Source organism: Oncorhynchus gorbuscha, linkage group LG04 (assembly GCF_021184085.1).
Source record: "Oncorhynchus gorbuscha isolate QuinsamMale2020 ecotype Even-year linkage group LG04, OgorEven_v1.0, whole genome shotgun sequence".
NCBI lineage: Eukaryota > Metazoa > Chordata > Actinopteri > Salmoniformes > Salmonidae > Oncorhynchus > Oncorhynchus gorbuscha.
Genome location: NC_060176.1, coordinates 24,833,282 through 24,848,350, shown reverse-complemented (window position 1 = coordinate 24,848,350; position 15,069 = coordinate 24,833,282). Strand labels below are relative to the sequence as shown.

At 42.4% G+C, this 15,069-nt stretch overlaps 1 protein-coding gene and 1 long non-coding RNA gene across 4 annotated transcripts in view; one reads left to right on the top strand and one right to left on the bottom strand.

Annotated features, from left to right (window-relative positions):
- Window positions 1-15,069, bottom strand: part of LOC124033875 — a 28,831-nt gene that overhangs the window by 13,363 nt on the left and 399 nt on the right. For 2 of the 3 annotated variants that reach the window (XR_006838470.1, XR_006838468.1), the window contains exons 1-2: window positions 14,501-15,069; window positions 14,159-14,249 (exon numbers count right to left, since the gene is read on the bottom strand). The exon at window positions 14,501-15,069 is cut by the window's right edge and continues 399 nt beyond it. This is a non-coding gene — a long non-coding RNA (uncharacterized LOC124033875). Of the gene's footprint in view, window positions 1-14,158; window positions 14,250-14,413 lie in introns of all 3 variants that reach the window. The other variant, XR_006838469.1, reaches the window with a different exon arrangement.
- LOC124033874 (teashirt homolog 3-like) overlaps window positions 13,654-15,069 on the top strand; it is a 38,976-nt gene continuing 37,560 nt past the window's right edge. Inside the window, 1 exon segment of the mRNA XM_046346256.1 lies at window positions 13,654-15,027. The gene's annotated coding sequence lies outside the window, so the exon portion shown is untranslated.

Below are 15,069 nucleotides of genomic sequence, written 5' to 3'. Positions count from 1 at the left end.
CTCCCTCCACTCCCCACTGTAGCTAAATGAGGGTTGGGTATATGCATGAAATCAAATGGCCCCGGTCATAGCGTTCCCCTCCTAACGTTGGAGGATATAGGGAATGTCACAGTGGGAGATGGTTTGTTCTCCCCCTCCTCCTCTCGACCATTAAGTTCATCCATCTCACTGTCTATTTAGCGAGAAGGATCCTACTCAGGAGTGGTGGGGGAATAACGACGCAGAGAATGTCAGCGCAAGATAAACACCGGTGCGGTGAAGTGGCTCTCGCACGGCTGATGTGACGAGAGGGAAACTCGTGATTTGTATCCGCAGCCTTTAGTCTGAGAAAGCGTCTCACAACTGGACTGGCTCATCCCACAGGCAGGCGGCTTGTTCTGAGGCCAACATGAAAGGGATGCGTGTGGCTGCTTCATGCTCTCTCTCTCTCTCTCTCTCTCTCTCTCTCTCTCTCTCTCTCTCTCTCTCTCTCTCTCTCTCTCTCTCTCTCTCTCTCTCTCTCTCTCTCTCTCTCTCTCTCTCTCTCTCTCTTTCTCTCTCTCTCTCTCTCTCTCTCTTTCTCTCTCTCTCTCTCTCTCTCTCTCTCTCTCTCTCTCTCTCTCTCTCTCTCTCTCTCTCTCTCTCTCTCTCTCTCTCTCTCTCTCTCTCTCTCTCTCTCTCTCTCTCTCTCTCTCTCTCTCTCTCTCTCTCTCTCTCTCTCTCTCTCTCTCTCTCTCTCTCTCTCTCTCTAACCGCTTTCTTTTTTTCTGCTCCCTTTTTCTCTCTGTTTTATGGCCCTCCCTTTCTTCTCTCACTTCTCCCTCATTCTTCCTCCCCTTATTTCCCTTTAATGATGTGTCTTTCCCTACCTCAGGGCCAGTAATTTCCTAAATCGATGTTCTCTTTCTATCCTTCCCTCTCTCTGTTCTCTCTCTCTGTTCTCTCTCCCTCTGCACTCTCTCGCTCTCTCTGTTCTCTCTCCTGCCGTCTATCTGTTCTCGGTTCTCTGTTCTCTCTCTCGCCCTCTCTCCGTTCTCCCTCTCTGTTCTCTATCTCTTTCCTTCCCTCTCTCTATCTGTTCCCTGTTCTTTCTCTCTCTCTTTGTGTCTCTAGCTTCTTACTTGAGACATCTCAGTGTAGTCTGAGGCGGGGTTAAGGTCTAGATGACTTGAGTTTGTGTGTGAAATGAGGAGGGCGGGGCGATTGTAGGAGACTGTATCAGCGAGACATCAGTCGTAATTAATAAAGCTGGGCCGCACTAATTAAAACGCATGATTAATGCAACGGGGAGGATACATGGCAGGGACGGCACATCGTCGTCTTCTGAGTCACAGTTCCACAGGCTCTGAGGGGGAAACACATGGAAGTGGATCTGAGATGGAGATAAAAGTGAGTCCTATGAATGAATCACAAGTGACCCCCCCCCCCCCCTCATACAAACACAATAGCCTGATCTGACTAAGCTATCTTCACCATTTGAATAATGGCTTGCATAAAAATCTCACTGTCTTGCTGGCACATACCATTCTGGGAAACCATATGTTCCTTACAGCTCGGTGAGAGCGTGGTTGTCCGATGGTTATTTTGCATACAACCTTCACACAACTTTCTGGGAATGGTGCAGGATAGTTGCTTGGCTTTGGAACATCTAAAGAACGTGGTATTTCATTACGTTTTCACGGAACGTTCCCTAAAAGTTAAAAAATGGTTACTTTTCATTTAAATGTTGGTGATGTTCTAGGTACGTTCTCCAACTTGTTTGACATTGGCAACATTGTCAAATAGTTCAAAGGACATTAAGAAACAAAGTTCTTCTGTGGGACTTTCAGTACTTCAGCATAACCTTTCCTACATGTTTCCTCTGTGCTTCATTTGTAAATCGGGAGGAGCCTAATTTGTAAATCGGGAGGTGCCTAATTTGTAAATCGGGAGGTGCCTAGTTTGTAAATCGGGAGGTGCCTAATTTGTAAATCGGGAGGTGCCTAATTTGTAAATCGGGAGGTGCCTAATTTGTAAATCGGGAGGTGCCAAATTTGTAAATCGGGAGGTGCCTAATTTGTAAATCGGGAGGTGCGGGGACCAAAAGTGACTGAGAGTTCTGAGGTACCAGAACGCATGAGAAATCACCTTTATAACAAAGCATTGCATGCATATCATCTCATTTGCGTAGTGGAATAGAGCAGTAGAGTGGAGGCACTTATCGCAGTTGGGAAACATATTTAGTAGCCTAGGGCCTAGGAAAATGCAATTCCACATTTTATTTTACATGTAACTTTCATTTAACTAGGCAAGTCAGTTAAAAAAAATGTATTTATAATGACGGCCTACAGTGGGTTAACTGCCTTGTTCAAGGGAAGAACAACAGATTTTTATCTCATCAGTTCAGGGATCCGATCTAACAACCTTACGGTTACTGGCCCAATGCTCTAACCACTAGACAACCTTGCCGCCCCTACATGAATGGTGACTTTGCCAGAATCTTTTTTAATAACGCACATTTGTATTTTTATTTTACCGCACAGGCTACTTTGACACTGACAAACTGAGAATCTTCTATCAATGAAAAGGACCTTGTCTTGAATCTATCAGTAGCCTAGACCTAGGTGTGTGGAGACCCACATTGTAGGCTACAATATGAGGAGGAAGTCATAGTCCTAAACATGCTTTCCAGTTCCACTGACTCACCCAATGATGCGCAGCTCAGTCGCTGGTGATGCTCATGCCAAAAGCCCATCTCTCTCTCTCTCTCTCTCTCTCTCTCTCTCTCTCTCTCTCTCTCTCTCTTTCGTAAAACAATATTTGGAAGTTGATCAAATGTTTTAGTAACCTACAGCACAGTCTTCTCTTTTCAGCAGGAGCCATTTGCTTTTCCGACTTGTGTTTTCCCTCATTTGTATTTGAAATATTGCGAAAGACCTGTTTTGTATGCGTGCTGTTTTTTCACTACCAGATTTGCGCCAGATGTAGGCTATTTCTTGTTATTGGGCTACAAACCACAGCTAGGCAATTTAAAAAAAGAAGAAGCTATTGATCCTATGTGGCTAAATGATAGGCCTTCTCATGAGGTAGTAGGCTATTCTGAATGATTTCATCTATTTCTGAACAGAGAGCAGTAATTCTAGAACTTTAGCAAATGTATTTCAATTTATCAGGGAAGCTGCAGTTCCTTCAGAACCCTTTGCGCCGCTATGATTCTATAAGAAAATAAATGATAAAGTGCAATGCTGGAGAGAGCAGAGAGGGAGAGAGAACATAGAAAGTGAATCTCATTCTAGTTATGTGAGATACTGGAGCACTTCTCACACCGCCAAGGCCACGCGTTGGTCTCAAACATAGTTTACAATGTTGGGCAAACCATAAACCCGAACCAAATCAACTCTCAGAAGATTAGGCCTGGGCTGAAAATATCATTTTTCATATAATTTTTTTTGTGGGGGTTGGAGAATTAAGGAAAAGTCTAATCTAATGAACTTTGATCGCTTTTATTATATTTTTGACATTACAAAAGGTGGAAATGATTTGTCATGCCATGAGTGGTACCGGATCCAAGAAAATAGGTCCATGAAAAAAAAACTGACCAAAACGGAGAGGTGCAGGATCCTGTTCTGGCAGAATCTGGCTAAAATTAAGCATAGGGTTTTCTCATGGTTCTATTTAAAGTCATGTTCTCAAATTGTTCGAGATCTTTCAGAAAACTTTCCACAAAAACCACAAGGAGACTTTAGTAACGTTCAGAGAACGTTCTGAGAATGTTATATAAAAACATACATTCCGTTCTCAGAACGTAAAGAAAACTTTCCATAAAAACCAAAAGAAAACATTAGTAACGTTCAGAGAACATTTTAAACTCAGCAAAAAAAGAAACATCCTCTCAGTCAACTGCGTTGATTTTCAGCAAACTTAACATGTGGAAATATTTGTATGAGCATAACAAGATTCAACAACTGAGACAAGAACTGAACAAGTACCACAGACATGTGACTAACAGAAATTGAATAATGTGTCCCTGTACAAAGGGGTGGTCAAAATCAAAAGTAACAGTCAGTAGCTGGTGTGGCCACCAGCTGCATTAAGTACTGCAGTGCATCTCCTCCTCATGGACTGCACCAGATTTGCCCGTTCTTGCTATGAGATGTTACCCCACTCTTTCACCAAGGCACCTGCAGGTTCCTGGACATTCCTTAGGGGATGGTCCAAGCCCTCACCCTCCGATCCAACAGATCCCAGACATGCTCAATGGGACTGAGATCCGGGCTCTTCGCTGGCCATGGCAGAACACTGACATTCCTGTCTTGCAGGAAATCACGCACAGAACGAGCAGTATGGCTGGTGGCATTGTCATGCTGGAGGGTCATGTCAGGATAAGCCTGCAGGAAGGGTACCACATGAGGGAGGAGGATGTCTTCTCTGTAACTCACAGCGTTGAGATTGCCTGCAATGACAACAAGCTCAGTCTGATGATGCTGTGACACACTGCCCCAGACCATGATGGACCCTGCACCTCCAAATAAATCGATCCCGCTCCAGAGTACAGGTCTTGGTGTAACGCTCATTCCTTCGATGATAAACGCGAATACGACCATCGCCACTGGTGAGACAAAACCGCGACTCGTCAGTGAAAAGCACTTTTTGCCAGTCCTGTCTGGTCCAGCGACAGTGGGTTTGTGCCATTGGCGACGATGATATCTGGTGAGGACCTGCCTTACAACAGACCTATAAGCCCTCAGTCCAGCCTCTCTCAGCCTATTGCAGACAGTCTGAGCACTGATGGAGTGATTGTGCGTTCCTGGTGTAACTCGGGCAGCTGTTGTTGCCATCCTGTACCTGTCCCGCAGGTGTGATGTTCGGATGTACCGATCCTGTGCAGGTGTTGTTACACGTGGTCTGCCACTGCGAGGACGATCAACTGTCTGTCCTGTCTCCCTGTAGCTCTGTCTTAGGCATCTCACAGTACGGACATTGAAATTTATTGATCTGCAGTCCTCATGCCTCCTTGCACCATGCCTAAGGCACGTTCACACAGATGAGCAGGGACCCTGGGCATCTTTCTTTTGGTGTTTTTTAGAGTCAGTAGAAAGGCCTCTTTAGTGACTTAGTTTTCAAAACTGTGACCTTAATTGCCTACCGTCTGTAAGTTGTTAGTGTCTTAACGACCGTTCCACAGGTGCATGTTCATTAATTGTTCATGGTTCATTAAACAAGCATGGGAAAATGTGTTTATTAAACCCTTTAAAATGAAAATCTGTGACGTTTTTGGGGATTTTTACAAATGATCTTTGAAAAACAGGGTCTTGAAAAAAGGGGACGTTTCTTTTTTTGCTGAGTTTATGTTGTATACTTAAAAGGCTGTAGCTACGAATATGGAGTTTTCACCCCGTCTCGCCCCTTCCCTCCCCTACGGAAACATCTTTCTCAAAGCTAAGGATCCAGATCCCTTTATGCGCATGTGTTATTTTACTCACAATGCGTTGCTACTGCACACACTCCACCTCCAGTTACATTTCTCTGTTTACTCACCCTCTTCTGAACCATGATGATGTAGCCTATGTATCCGCCTCATATTTCTGAACAACTAAATTTAAAAAAAAACCCTGCAGCGATTTGAACGAACATTCCCAAAAATATTTATTGCAGGCTATACAACCTCTGTCTGTTGTAACGGATATTGCAGTTGCTCAAGCAGGATGCAGTCCCTACGCATTGCATTGGAGCAAAAACAATCAGTGTTTTGTGTGATGATGTGGCCTAATCTTTATACTTTCTGCCATATCGTAGCCACGAGCCAGAGTTCTTGAAAAAAGAATGTATCTCCCCACTTGAGTTTTGCATCGGGCAAAAACCTGTCTGCGTTTGAACGACTCAATGATCATGCAAGTACCGCACGAGTAGGCTACCTAGCTGTTCCACCTCTATGTTGACTGCCTGTATGAGTCTTGCTTGTGTTTGGTATGCTTTGCCTACACATACTGTTGCAACAAACAACCAAGTGTGTGTGAACATGCCCATCGTGTCGTTTGTGTAGGCTACAACATGAAGTCGTGCTTGAGGCATGGAATGCATAGTTCGAAAAATGTTGACGGTATCTTTAGTGTCCAACATGAAGTTTCCCCCCTTCATGTCAATGAGGGGGAAGTGGGAGTGGAGCAGTGGGAGCACTGAGCAGAAGCTACTGTATGTTTTTTTTAAACACTCCCTGCAACCTGAAAATAAATGTTCCCAGAACAGACAAAATGTTCACTTCCGTTCTCAGAATGTTTCAACAACGTTCAGTTTTACCGGTCAGGAAACATATGGCTTTCGTTCCCACAACCAATGTGTAACAAAAAACATATGTTCCCACAACTTCCAAGGAGCCAAATATGCTAGCTGGGATAGCATGTGCTCAAGCACAATGTGAAGGTTCTTTTTGAATGTTAAATTAAACGTGCTGTTGTCACCAAGCTAGACAATTTTGTTCCTTGAACGTTTTTTTAAACATGCGCTGAGAAGGTTCCAAAGCAAAGCAACTATCCTGCACCATTCCCAGAAAGTTGTGGGAGGTTTGTGTGCAAAAGAATAACCATAGGACAGGCACACGCTCAACAAGATCATGAGCCACATGTGCTTTTCAGAACGTTATGTGCTACCTGGGATGCCTATTTGGCTTCACAATAGATGGACTCCAATTCAGAAAAGAACTTCAACCACAGTTTCTGTTTCTATAAATAATACTACACACCCAGATAAAGTCCAACAAAATAGGTTGGTGGCATAACATTACAATCTGCCCTTTTACATTAGGAGTCTCTTTAAAGGCAAACTGTAGTATTTCAGTATTGGTGTAAGTCAATGCCGAGCAAAGACCACACACTACAGTGAAAGCAGAGCCTGTACAGTACTTTACTGTAGGAAAACCCTCCTAATGACTTGACCATGTGTGTCTGGCTAGGCCTGTGATTCAGTTCCCTGCTGGTGACATCACTGCAGACTGATAGCGTGGGCTTTAACTAGGTGATCTCATCTCTTCTTCATTTTTTTTTTTTTTTACATTTAAACAGACACTCCTATCCAGAGTGACTTACGGGAGCAATTAGGGTTAAGTGCCTTGCTCAAGGGCACACCGACAGATTTTTCACCTAGTCGTCTCTGGGATTTCTTTAATAACAGCAACCTTTCAGTTACTGGTCCAACGCTCTTAACCGCTGGGCTACCTGCAGCCCCAGCATGCAGCTCAAAGCCTTATTCCAGCAGTCTAACATCATTAACATCTATATGTTGTGTCTCTATCTGTGGCATTATCAGAGAAATGGATATAACAGCGTAGTGTTAGTGACAGGACATGATAATTCAGTGGTCAACCCCATTTAACTCTAAATATACAGAGACATGAGAAATGCAGGCACTTCCTAAATGCTGGAGAAGACGATCTGTCATTTTGCATCCTCATCTGTTCTATAAGGGGGTTTACTGTAAGGTGTGCACGTCAGGGGTGGCTTGCATTAGGAAAACAAAACAAAAATGGCCAGTATTTCCCTTTTTTTATTTGTGCTTGGTTCCCTGTTTGTCTGGTTCTCATTGGGGGTAAACATTTGTTCCAGTTGTAGATCTTGGAGAGCTGGAACATGAATCACAGACGAGGAGAGGAAACCACACTGACAGCTGCAGCTCATTACCGGCACTATTACTGATATAGGGGGCTGCTGGGGGAAATTCCTCCTGCCACAGAAAGCGTTCCTGTTTACCATACACCGCCTAGGATCAGGACCTACACACACACACACCCACCCAGACATACTGTACACAGGCACATGCACACGCTGCATACATAGAAGCATGCACAGACACACTGCATGCACGCATGCACTCACATATGCACACACACACACACACACACACACACACACACACACACACACACACACACACACACACACACACACACACACACACACACACACACACACACACACACACACACACACACACACACACACACACACACACACACACACACACACACACACACACACACACACACACACACACACACACACACACACACACTCTCCTCTTTCTATCTCTCTCTTTATCTTCCTCCATCCCTCACTCTCCCTCCCTCCCTCCATCCCTTCCTCCCTCTCTGTCTTCCTTTTTACTTATTGCACTCCCTACTTGTCCCTCTGTCTATTTCTCACTCCATCCCTCCCTCCCTCTATCACTCTCTCTTGCTCGCTCTCTCTGTCTTTACTCACCATAACGAAGGATTGACTCACAACAGTACTACATGTCACATGGCTTATCCAAAACCCACAACTCAGTAAACTTAACATAGTTTTACTTCTTATGTTTGATTTTCAAACAAGCACATTTGTTTAAACACATATTAACAAGCGGCAATATCTTCATCCAGTGAAAATGAATTAGAGGTTAGCCAACACATTAAATGTATTAATAGGCTGGGGTCAATTCTATTCAAATTCAGTCAAATCTGGAATAAACTGAAATTCCAAATCTTTGTCATTGAAACATGTTAAAGAAAATGGAAAACGTCAGTTTACTATTTGAATTGACTGAATTGGAATAAAATTGACCCAATCCCCAAAAAAACAAACCATGAAAGTTTCAGCAACACATTACGCTGAGAAAAGGCAATGCGTGATCTGCCGCGTCGTTCAACTCAATAGATGTGCTTGAATAAAATGAGAGCATCCTGCAACGTCTCCGATGGAACAATACTGACACAACAACATTGTATACTAGGCAACACTGCTATCCACCTCATTGGGGAGGAACCTAGGTCTATTTCCTGTATTGCAGACCGGATCAACAACTAAACTGCTGAAACAACAGCAGTGTTATTAGGTCTGGCTGTGACACAGGCTCACTTGATCCAATGGGTTATTAATGTATTCATTTCTCACCCTTCCCCCCCAAAAACATAAATCAAGCACAGCAAAACACCACCTTGTATTCTGACTTGTCCAACCCTCTTTGACCTCTGCCATTTTTTTTTATCTCATTTTGGTTTAACTTTGTAGATCAGACTTTAATTTTGAAGCGGGTCTCTGGGACAGTGATGAATAGGGTACATCAAGGAGGGCTTAAATTACCCTCTCCCTGGTGGCTAGCGGCCGGGAGGGTTGGAGGGGGAGGCTTGGTGACCTAGTAACAGACAGAGAAAGAGGGCTGGTCAGCACTTGCCCTCTCAACCCTGCAAGCTCGCACAGCACATCCGAGCTATGGAAAGGAGGGAGGACACTGGGAGACAGAGGGAAATACCTGCATCCACTACCTATAACATTCCATCTCTGTGTTTTCAGAGTCAAAGTGCAGGATATGTCTTGTTGAGATGACTTTGACTGACTTTTGAGTTGGTTTGGATGGTAACTCTGCCCTAAATTGAAGTTGGCCAATTATGCTAACAGCTGCGAAAAACTGTGATAAATCATTTTATTTAAATAAATTGTGATAAAAATAATTTGATATGTTATTTCATATTTTACCTCTGAACATGGAAAATGGTCGCTGGCAAATCACCTTCTCTTCTTCTAAAGAAAAAAGGTAGATTCATGAACTTTGACCCGAGGAGTATGCTTGGATGTATTGGGAAGGGAAGGGTAGAACTTAATAAATAAATACAAATCCGTATATATATATATTTATATTACTGATCTCAGAAATACCAATAGGCTTAAAGTCCCCTTTCCACACATTAGAATTTCCTTTGCCAGAAGCCTCTTGTTTCCACTATAGACACCAAATACTTCGACTCTTATTCTAGGAGGCTTTAGCCAATCCCTTCCTTGCGAATTTTAAACAGTCTACTAGGAACAAGTGTGCCGTGAAGCTGAATGGATCAGGCGAGCGCACTCTCTTCGCCAATGTGATCACTATAAAATCCCTGATGGTGCACGGGCTCAGAGATATATAAAAACACTATTTACAAATCCCATTCTTATCTATTCATGCTCCAGTACTCTTTATTTCCCAAATATCCGTTTTTAGGCGGAAGAAAAGTATACACATGGCTGAAAGCCCATCCTCGACCCCAGGACCAAGAGCAGGTTTTGCAACTGTGTGATGCGCGCCTCCATGGGTCCCGCAGCACTGCTATCATATGACCTACCCGACCCTGGTACCGCGCAGCTGACTCCGACGCCACGGCGGGAGTCTATTGCAAATATTCCCGGGGGAGCTAAGGTCACAGTAGCGGCAATTATAAACCTTTATGCGTGAAATATGTTATCTCAAACTGCAGGTTATAATGGCTTTTATGTAAGCCTCTGGTGAGTTTGTGAAAGTGATGGTCCACCTCTCTCTGTGTGCTCCAAATACCACTGTAGCTAATTATTTGCCACTTGCTCGGCTGCGTAAACTCGAGAGGTCCTACAACACAGTTGGTGCGGTGAATGTAGTAAATAACCATACGGGTATCATGTTGGTAACGTTGTCCTGCCCTTACAGGGCACATTGGTAAAATAAGTTAGTTTGGTCTATGGACATATCGTAGGCCTACTGAAATTCCCAATATCCAATGTTGGCTAGATATATTTACCAAATGTAGTGCAACGAATGGAATTAAACATGAATGAACAATATGCTATTTGATCAATGTTGTTGCATTGCTTGTTCTTTGGGATTTTAGGCTGGGTTCTGTATAAGCACCTTGTGACATCTGCTGATGTAAAAAGGGCTTAATAATTACATTAACATGTTGCTTGATTGATTGATAGATGGATTATACAAAATTACAAAAACAGATGAAAAGGTATAACATTTCAGTGTTTTTGAAACAAAAATAGTCAATGGTAAAACCCAGGTATGTGTGGAGAAAAAGTGATGCGCACAGTGGATACACACGGTGCCACCCCAAAAATAATTGTCAAAGCAGTAGAAACAGCACAGTAAATTAGACGGACTCAGAAGTAACTTTTGATGAATTACTTTTGGGGGGCTAGCCTATTCTATAGCACCACCGGAGTCTTCAACCATCATATATATATATATCGAGTTGACTAAAACGAGAAAACAAGTTTGATCGGTATGGAATAAAATAGCACCACGTTTAGCCAACACAATAATAGTAACAATTACAAGAGTACCAGATTTGACCAAAGACAAAATGACTAGGCCAAATGATTTATAGTCATTAACAAAACTTGGCATTAGAGGCAACATGCGATAGGCTACCAAAAATCATATGAAACGTCCAGGTGGGGTTCTGATTCTTCTCTAACACTGATTTGATCATCATGCAATCTTTGATAAGTCTCTGTTTTATTGTCCCTAAAGGAAAAGGGAGGTCTAACGGTAGTTAGAAAGATCCAAAACAGGTGTCGGAGTAGCGGGGGCGTTATGAGGGAAGTTGCTCCAAGCTCTGAGTAACAAAATGGAGTTGAAAGTTAAAAAATGAATATCACAAATATATATCAAGAAAAGTATCTCACTTTTAACTTAGCATATGTGCATAAGGAAATTGACTAAATGTATTAAACACATTGGAAATTACACAGACATTTTTCCCCGTGTTTTTGTCTATAAAGTATGTTACAAGGTAAGGTCTGCAAAAAAGCTTGCTGTCTGTGCCATGCGTGGGCGTTATAAAACCAATAATTATAGCAGTCCGATTTTTTCTTCTGTAGCCTATTATGAACAAGAATGTGCGAGCATAAAACCAGCTTCATAGCCAAACAGTTATCATAAGTTGACTTAATGAACAGACCCATTATTGTTGTGCATGTACATACAAATACACTTTACCTTGATAATTGCACAGTAGAAAACAGTAGCTGAACATAAATATAAATGCATTTGCCTCTGCAGAAACCATGGTCACTCGAATCATTATCACAGTTACAAACATAGGTGGTGATTAAGTTACATGTCAACGAGCAATAAAGGGCAAGACGCTAAATATGTGCCCTCTCCCCCCATCTCTCTCTCTCTTTCCACACACACACACACACACACACACACACACACACACACACACACACACACACACACACACACACACACACACACACACACACACACACACACACACACACACACACACACACACACACACACACACACACACACACACACACACACACACACACACACAGAGAGAGAGACACACACATGTACCAAAGGGTAATTTACTATAAGATACTTGTCGAGAGAATGACTGCACTTTTTGCAATATTAAGGATAAGGAGTAGGCCTTAGCTAGAAGAAATAAACAAAAGTCCCACAGAAGCCTACCAAGCAAAGTTCGCAGCCTTAGTTTTCAAATAAAGGGTAATTCCAAAATATATTTTCATGTTTTTTAATAATAATAATAAACATTAAATACGGTTGTAGTTAACAAACTCCTAACAACAGAACAAACATCAGTAAGAACAATCCTTTTTGGCATGCTTCTTTTATACTTCTGGTTTACTGAATATATATAAAGTTAAGTTTAAATAATCATAAACGTCATTATAATTCCAACTTTTTAAGGAATCCTTATCTAAAGAAAAGAGTTTCAGTTAGCCTTGTCACATCCCTTCAAATCTAAATATAGGCTTAAATGTGCTACACTGCTAAACATGGAAACTAACTCCAACTGAATGAATCACAAGCTTCAACTTTTGTTTTAGCGGGAAACATTATTGCGGTCTTTTTTAATTCAGTAGACCTATCCAAAGCTGTAATGGCATTGCACGTTCGGCCTAACCTGTGAACATAATGGCCTGAATCATATATCTGCAAACAGAATGAAGGATATGACGAATTTCTATTTGTCATTGAAAACAACGAATGAGGCAGAAACATGTTCAAGATAAATCATATTCATTAAAACAATAGCGTTTTGTGACGTTAATCTTGAAGTTGAAATGCTGTACTGGTCACTCACTCGTAGCCACACACACACACACACACACACACACACACACACACACACACACACACACACACACACACACACACACACACACACACACACACACACACACACACACACACACGAACAAATGGGCATAATTGACATATTTACATTTTACTTCACGATACCATTTTATTTTATTTTAAATATGGCTCATGTATTGTAGCCTTTACTTATGCCATTGGCACACTATTTTCAATAGAGGGAGCGAATGATTAAGAGTAGATTAGAAATGTAACCGAATACTGAACTGAAAGTAAAGTAACGCCAAGAGAACGGTCAAGTTATCGAATTGCTATGCACTATGCACTACTGTAATATTGTATGCAAAAAAAACACATCTCATATTCTTCAACATTGTCTTGGAAACATGTTGCATCCTTCTCAGCAGTATATTTCATAATAGGCCTATTGAACACTGTACAGGCGTACAGACAATCCTTTCCAGGTGTCTTCCACAACTCGTTTAGTCCTCAGCACCATTAGGAGATATCAGTCAGCATATCTGAAGTAAAGCGCTTTATTGCGCTTTGCCTTTTGGTGCGTTCCCAAAAAGAACAACTTTTACGCTTCTTTACGCACAAGCCAAATACAACTTTGGATACGATGTTTTTAGTCCATTTGAGACTAAATGTGTATATGGTTTCCATAGTTTGCATTACAAAAACATAGTGATTCTTTCAGGTAGCAGTGGCTTCCCAGAGTTGACAGTAGGCTTCAGACGACTAGAGGCAGAGAGGCGCACAGCTTTACATAGCCCACTGTCTCAATGCAATGTTAGTGAAAAGCTACCGATTGCATCAAATCTGCCTTGATTCCCTTTTGATTTCTTGTATTAGGACATGAGAATGTCGACCATTAGACCACTGAAAACCTCCAGCTTGTTGACCAAAGCGAATGTGTCAGAAATGAAGAGGCGCTGTGCCGAGGCTGTTGTGTCTACTGAGAGGGGTATGGTCGGTGCGAGTGTGCAGAGCGTGTGACACTGATGGATGCGCCAATGGTTAGACGGACAGATGCTTGGGCGGATCTAACGGCATGCAGTGGTGTAGTGGCATACGCAGCGAGATTAGGCTAAAACATCCGGAATCAGTGAAAGACTGTTCTTTCTCGTCCCCCAACAAGCCTGTTGAACGGAGAGGAGATCTTGTTCCTATCGAGCGACTCCCCTGCCGGTCAGATATGTCTGACTATTGACTAGCGTGAGACTGGGAAACCACGACACGGCAAAGACACGGACAGACACATCTGGCAGAAGAAGAAAAAAATCCTTTGACAACTTACCGTGTTCTGGTTTTCGAGAAAACAATTTGCGCCCACAGTCATAACCTTTGCAGCAGACAGCGGACCAATTGTCTTCGATCTTGAAGATGATCTGAAAAAGATGGACAATTTATCCACTTTCCCCCTAAATAATACCAAACATTATCTGTAAGTTTTTTCTTTACTGCGAGGGAAACATTTTAAAGAAAAAGCTGATAGTGTCTGTGATGGTCCCAAATCTGAAGGATGGGGATGTGTGCATCATTTTGATCTCACCGTTAAAAAAACTAGCTTATTATTCTTTCCATTCTGTATCAACAAAAACAAGGAGAGCGCATGATTCGGATTTTGTGCCTGACTCACTTGAACAGAGGAAGGGATCTTGCAGTAAGGAAGACTCGTCTGATTCGCTGTTGTCGTTTTAAATAGCTGCTATCAGCCACACAAAGAAGGGGGAAAAGTGCTATTAGCAGCCAAGAAAGTGTTTGGCAATAGCTGCTGATCCATGCTCTCAGAGCAGCTGAGGCACAGCACGAGTCCATCCCCTCCTTCTGATGTACATTATTACAACAAGGGATACCCAATCAAGCACGTATCTCATCGATTCGAACTGCTCTCAGTGGATTTTGAACGCGCTTGGACAAAATAACGGAGCAAGCCAGCGTGTGGGCGACAAGTCCGTCCATCTCTTCTTTCAGCGTTTGTCTTTATCGCTCCATCTTAAAACAATATATATATATATATGTTGATGTTTTAAGGGGACTTGGAAACACTGGGATTTTCATGCGATGGCTACAGCGACGCTGAGATGCTGCCTTGCTGGTTTTTAAATTGCGTGTGATTACCAGAATCAAACTCCTCATGGATAACGCAGTAAATCAACCGATTGAGTAAGTATGCCATTAACATCTAGTCAACATTAAGATAGTCCA